Source organism: Schistocerca gregaria, chromosome 11, assembly GCF_023897955.1.
Source record: "Schistocerca gregaria isolate iqSchGreg1 chromosome 11, iqSchGreg1.2, whole genome shotgun sequence".
NCBI classification, from domain to species: Eukaryota; Metazoa; Arthropoda; class Insecta; order Orthoptera; family Acrididae; genus Schistocerca; species Schistocerca gregaria.
Genome location: NC_064930.1, coordinates 32,727,740 through 32,733,739, shown reverse-complemented (window position 1 = coordinate 32,733,739; position 6,000 = coordinate 32,727,740). Strand labels below are relative to the sequence as shown.

At 46.1% G+C, this 6,000-nt stretch overlaps 1 protein-coding gene across 1 annotated transcript in view; it reads left to right on the top strand.

Moving 5' to 3' along the window:
- The first annotated feature begins 1,566 nt into the window (after window positions 1-1,566).
- LOC126295009 (uncharacterized) overlaps window positions 1,567-6,000 on the top strand; it is a 460,780-nt gene continuing 456,346 nt past the window's right edge. Inside the window, exon 1 of the mRNA XM_049987262.1 lies at window positions 1,567-1,636. The gene's annotated coding sequence lies outside the window, so the exon portion shown is untranslated. The remainder of the gene's footprint in view (window positions 1,637-6,000) is intronic.

Below are 6,000 nucleotides of genomic sequence, written 5' to 3'. Positions count from 1 at the left end.
ATGTGGTGCTACAGAAGAATGCTGAAGATAAGGTGGATAGATCACGTAACTAATGAGGAGGTATTGAATAGGATTGGGGAAAAGAGAAGTTTGTGGCACAACTTGACTAGAAGAAGGGATCGGTTGGTAGGACATGTTTTGAGGCATCAAGGGATCACAAATTTAGCACTGGAGGGCAGCGTGGAGGGTAAAAGTCGTAGAGGGAGACCAAGAGATTAATACACTAAGCAGATTCAGAAGGATGTAGGTTGCAGTAGGTACTGGGAGATGAAGAAGCTTGCACAGGATAGAGTAGCATGGAGAGCTGCATCAAACCAGTCCCAGGACTGAAGACAACAACAACAAACAACAAAAAGGGCTCGAGAGGACCCAGTAAGTAGTCGAGATGTGTTGTGTATAGGGACACAGACTCTGTATCGTGCTTACAAGACACGAGACGTGGAACTATTAGCTGGCCTTGCCTCCATAGTACACATGGAGATAGATTCAGTAGCTGGCGTTTGACTGATAGTGGGAATAAGCAGCAGTGGCAGGAAGACTCTTCATTTTTCAGATGAGAGGGGACTTGTGATTTATACCCTGCTTCCCAAACCGATCCTCACTGAGTTCCGTGCTCTGCACCACCCGTTGGAGTTTCAGAAGCTGCCCACACCTACTTCCACTTGACGAGGAGGTCAGCAGAGGTGACACCCCCGAGTTGTCGCAATGCGTCTATCTCACTCCCTCTCTGGACACGACACCGTGCCGAGAGGTCTAGTGCAGTCTGGCCAACGGTCCAATGCAATCGCTATCGACGTAGGGCAGAGCTGCACAAGTGACATGTGGTCTACAATCATTTTGTGGAGAGGTAACCTCTCAGAGACCTCGAAGACATGTAAAGTGAACGGTCTCGGACTCAGAAACATAGTGGCTCAAATCCGATTTATTAGCTACCTGTCGACTATCAAATGGCTGCCTGTACAATGACGCCAGGTAACGGACAAGGAGGAGAATGCCGAACGCACCCTCAACTCTGTTCGGAGCCACGACACACGGGTGCTTCTCCTGCGACGCTGTACTCGGAGTGGTTGCTCATCAGATAAGACGACACGGTGTCCTGTAGTGTCCCACAGGTCAGAGTACTGTCTGTGCCGCTCTCTCTGCTTCCTCGTCAAGAGGAGCTAGGGCAGTGGCCGCTGTGCCGACAGCCACCTGAAGTGCTGGTCATTTGCTCGCGAAAGCAGTGTCGACTTTCGTGGACTGGTGCTCACTTAGCGTTTCACTTTCGGCGCCTGCTAGTACAGATGGAGGCAGAAGGATCCAGTGACAGCCTGTGCGAGTGTTCGGAGCGCAGACCCGTCGAGGTGACTGAACGACGTTCCACAGATGACGACACGCTGAGCGGAACTCGCGGGACGCTGGAGCCGCCGTCGGTCGCCGCGCCGGCCGTGGCCCGCCTGGCAGCCAGCGCCTCCAGCTACGGACCGCAGCCGCCCCCTGCGGGAGTGGGCGTGGCGGCGGGGGAGGGGGAGGGGGAGGTCTGCGGCGGCGCCCTGGCGGCTCTCCGCCGCCTAACCTGGCAAGAGGCCAGCCAGCTCGGCAGGCAGCTCAGCTGCCGAATCTCTGCCGACTGTATCGCCTCCTGCCCTGTGCCAAGGTTCGTACACCACTCGAAGCCGTTACTGCTCACCGTACGCCTAATCACATTCTCCTGTCCGTAAATTTGTTCTGTACGATATCACCTACTTTCCCTATTTTCCGAGACCAACCGGCCGTCAGTAACCACACATTGGTCAGATACAAGGAGACAGCAAGCTAATGCGCTGCCTCTGCCGTTGACAGTGGCCACAGAACTGTCGACGAATGTGCCTTCTGGAATTCGTAGCACTCTGCTCACTATCTCTGGATATTGCTACACGAGACACTCTATTGCCTGATGATGATCGTCAAAGATTGAAACCGGTGCCGATCAATAAAACTGACACTAATTGCTTTACTCAAATTGAATTTAGATAGCTATTTCCCAACCCTTGTCAAAAATCTATAAAATTACCGTGTTATTAGAGATGACAACAATACCACCGTAGCTTGATGTCGGTTTTATCTGTAAATAAATTCAAAAGTGAACAAAAAACACCGCTAACAGCTAAATTACGAGCATTGTCCAGGAAGTAATTCACCGCATTTTATTTTCTTCAACAATTCTTTATCGAACATAATGAGAATTAGACACATGAAGGAACGGTGTTTTATCTATACACCCTATTTATCCACGTAATCTGCATTCCGTTCTATGGCCTTCCTACAGTGCAAATCAAGGGCGTGTATGCCCTGTCGGATCATTCCTCGTCCTGGTGACGGAGGCAGTGCTTCACTGTGTCGATCACGTCCCCATCGTCTTCAAAATGTCTTCCGCGAATGTCATCCTTCAATGCCCCGAACAAGTGGACGTCCAGCTCAGCCCGCTGAAACATGGCACGTGTGACAGCGGTGCATGGTCTCCCCGATCGCCATCTGGTGACCTCACCCTCCGCGTCCAGCGACTAACTGTACTTCTACCGACAGCAGATGCTCCATACACAATGCACAAGTGTTTGTGAATATTCCTAACAGCTTCTTTGTCTGCAGTGAGAAATTCAATGACGGCACGTTAATTGTAACGTACTTCACCTACAGATACGATTTTGAATCTGTCCTGAAACTACGCTATCTGTAACGGAAACTAGCTCGCTCACTTAGTAAACTTAAAATAACACATACGTAACAACTCGCATTCGTATCAATGCTTTCAGCTGAGAAAAAATGCGGTAAACCCCGCAGATCTCACGATGAATATCGATCGCTTTTAGGCCTTTAGCACTAAGAAATCTTTCTGTGCCACCATCGTATTATAGGAAAGAATCAACCCTATGGTCAACATTCTGCACCTCAAGGTAGTACTAATATTGCGTATCATCTGCTATATACACGTCATTAAAATCTTGAACATGGCACTAGTCGGCAACTGTAAAATTATGGGAGTCATAGGAATGACACAGGCAACCAGTAGCACAAGAGAAATTTATTCAAACTTTTACCTAGATATAGTGATGATTAAGTCTTATGGCAATGCCATAGCATTTGTATTGATCATTTTACTGTTGACTGGGCCTTATAACTAGATGTCTCTTTTCAGACAATATGCAAGGCGTCTTATTACTTCTCCCGAGGAAGAGAGCTTTATACCTGTCGAAATCTATGTAAAGGTCTGAATACACTTTTGATATGCAAATAGCTAGCTGTATGATTCCCATTGTTTTCATACGTCATTAAGTTATAGTATGGCAGTCAGCTTGAAGCAAGAGAGTATTGAAAGTTTCTTCAAACAGGCAACATCTACAGTTATGGTATTGGTTATTGGATCCCATTGAGCCACCAGTGTGCAGTCATGTCAACCGCTGTGTCTCACCTGCCGTTCCACGCAGTACCATGCAGTGTCAGCAGCACTAAGATTGGACTGTCTCGTGACCACCTCGAGGTGCTGTAGGGTGCTTGAATGTTTGTTAAACCAGGAACGTACACATGCAGACCTGAGAACACGACTGTAGCCATCTTCTACTATTCGAATGCCCACAACATACGCATCAGGAAGAAGCAGAAGATAGTACAGCACTTCACTAGTAGGGCAAGGAGAGGGTAACCCCAGGGAGAGCGTCGCCCCAGGTAGGGTGTAACCCCAAACTGCCGTTCTCCAAGGTGGCGGCTGTAACGTCAGCTGACGATGCGATTGACGTCATTCAAGATGGCTGCTTTTGGTGGGAAGATAGGTAAATTGGGCTACCTCCACTAACCTAAGTCACCTCTTCCTGCTTATGGATATAGGTCTTTATTTAAACAATTAGAGATAGTACCACCATCAAGTGTACTCGCTATTCTCTTGGAAAATGTGCTCTAAGTTTTTGGAGCAAAATTAGTGCAGATTTTCCAAGAGGATGGCGAACACAGTTGATGGTGGTACTACCTCTAATTGTTTAAATAAAGACTTACGTCCACTTCCTAGGAACAGGTGACTTAGGTTAGTGGTCTTAGGTTAGTGGAAGTAGTCCAAATGACCTAACTTCCCATTAAAAGCAGCCATCTTGAATGACGTCAATCATGACCTCATCTGACGTCACGGCTGCCATCTTAGACAACGATAACGTGGGATGACACCCCCCCTGAGGTGAAGCTCTCCCTGGGTTGACGCTCTCCTGGCCCTGCTATATCTTTGTCACCGACAATGTTGGAATGTACGTGCTCGTTCAGGTTCTAGCTACGGTGACAGAAACACCGCCATAACACCACGGAACCACCACCGGCATGGACTAAGTTCTACACACCCTGCAGCTTAGGCGCCTCATTGGGCAGTCGGTCAGCTCGGGAACTCGATACTTCCAGAAGAGGCGAAATCGCGACTCGTCTGACGACGCTACACGCCCTCACTGTCCATTTCTGCCATCTTTAACTGACAACAGGACAGGTTGCCATTCAGTTAATAACAGCTGCACAACATTGGGAAAATGTTTCCGTTATGATATTACTGTCATGTTCTGTCAAGCATCGAACGATAATTCATTTATTTAATTTCATTTTCTGTCAAATGTGGTTATGTCTCTGCTATATTAATTAGTGAAATACATCTTGACATATCCATAGAGTATTAAGCGAGCTAATAAGGTTGCTAAAAGGTTGATCTGTCATATTCAAAAGTATAATATGTTAAGTAAATAAGACACTAAAGCAGTAGATAAGTTATCCCACTTCGGCAGAAACGTAACTGTTGACAGATGAAGCAGACAGGGTATAAAATGCTGACTGGATGCGGCTCGAAAAGCATCCCTGGTTTAGAGGAAATTATTAAAGTGTAATATAGATTAAAATGTTAGGAAGTCATTTCTGAAGGTATTCGTCTGGAATGTAGCCCTATACGGAAACGAAACATGGATGATAAGCAGTTGCCACAAGAAAAGAATAGAAGATTTTGAAATGTGATGCTAGAGCAAACTGCTGAAAAATAGGTGGGCAGATCGTACAACAAGAAGGAGGTCTGAATCGAATTCCAGACAAAAAAGTATTGCACAACTTGACTAAAAGAAGTGATCAGTTGACAGGACACCTCCTGGGGCCTCAGAGAATCGATCGTTTGGTAAAGGAGGTAAAGTGTAGGCAGTAAAAATTGTAGAGGAACACCAAGTGACGACTACAGTTATTTGGAGATGAATGGTCTTCCATAGGACAGAGAGGCATGGAGCTGCAGCAAACCAGTCTACGTGATAAACACGACAGCAACAAATAGCAACGATAATTATAACAATAATGATAATGAAGCAGTTTCACATTCGATATACCAATAATGGGACAAACGAAGATCTGAATCTTGCTGATAGATGGAAACTGTGTGTGAGGCTGGGACTCAAAACCACTGGTCATCTCCCTTTTGTCGATATTGTTCTCACCAACCGAAATATCGAGACAGGACTCAAGAATTGTACTTACAGCTTCCATTCCAAGGGGACTTTTCGCTGACACCTCACTCTCGGATTCGTATGAGGTCAGCCATGGTGTTTTGATACAGATGTTCACTGCATCTCCTTTGAATGATTTGGGTGAACAGTAGAAACACACATCAGGGTAGTGGGATTAGGTATCCTTGTTTGATATACAGTTAACCAGCTTTCCAATCAATCTTAAAGACTTACACTTCTTGAGGTAGACTTGAAGCGCTCAGGTATCAAATGTATTGTCGAATACTCCGAACGTTTAACTTACTATACTCTTCCAATGCAAGTAGAGCTGAAGTACTTCTGCAAGAAATGATACATCGCCAGCAGCAGTCTTTCAGCTTGAGTTTGGAGAGTTTAGGTTCGACACCACCACACCTCCGTTCCTTCTTTTGTCTTGCCTACTCTGGATGCCTGCTACTGTTCCTTTCAAGTAAGTGCACATTGGCATCCAAAAATGTTATAAGTAATTAGATGTACTGTGTATGTTAGTTCGAAAATG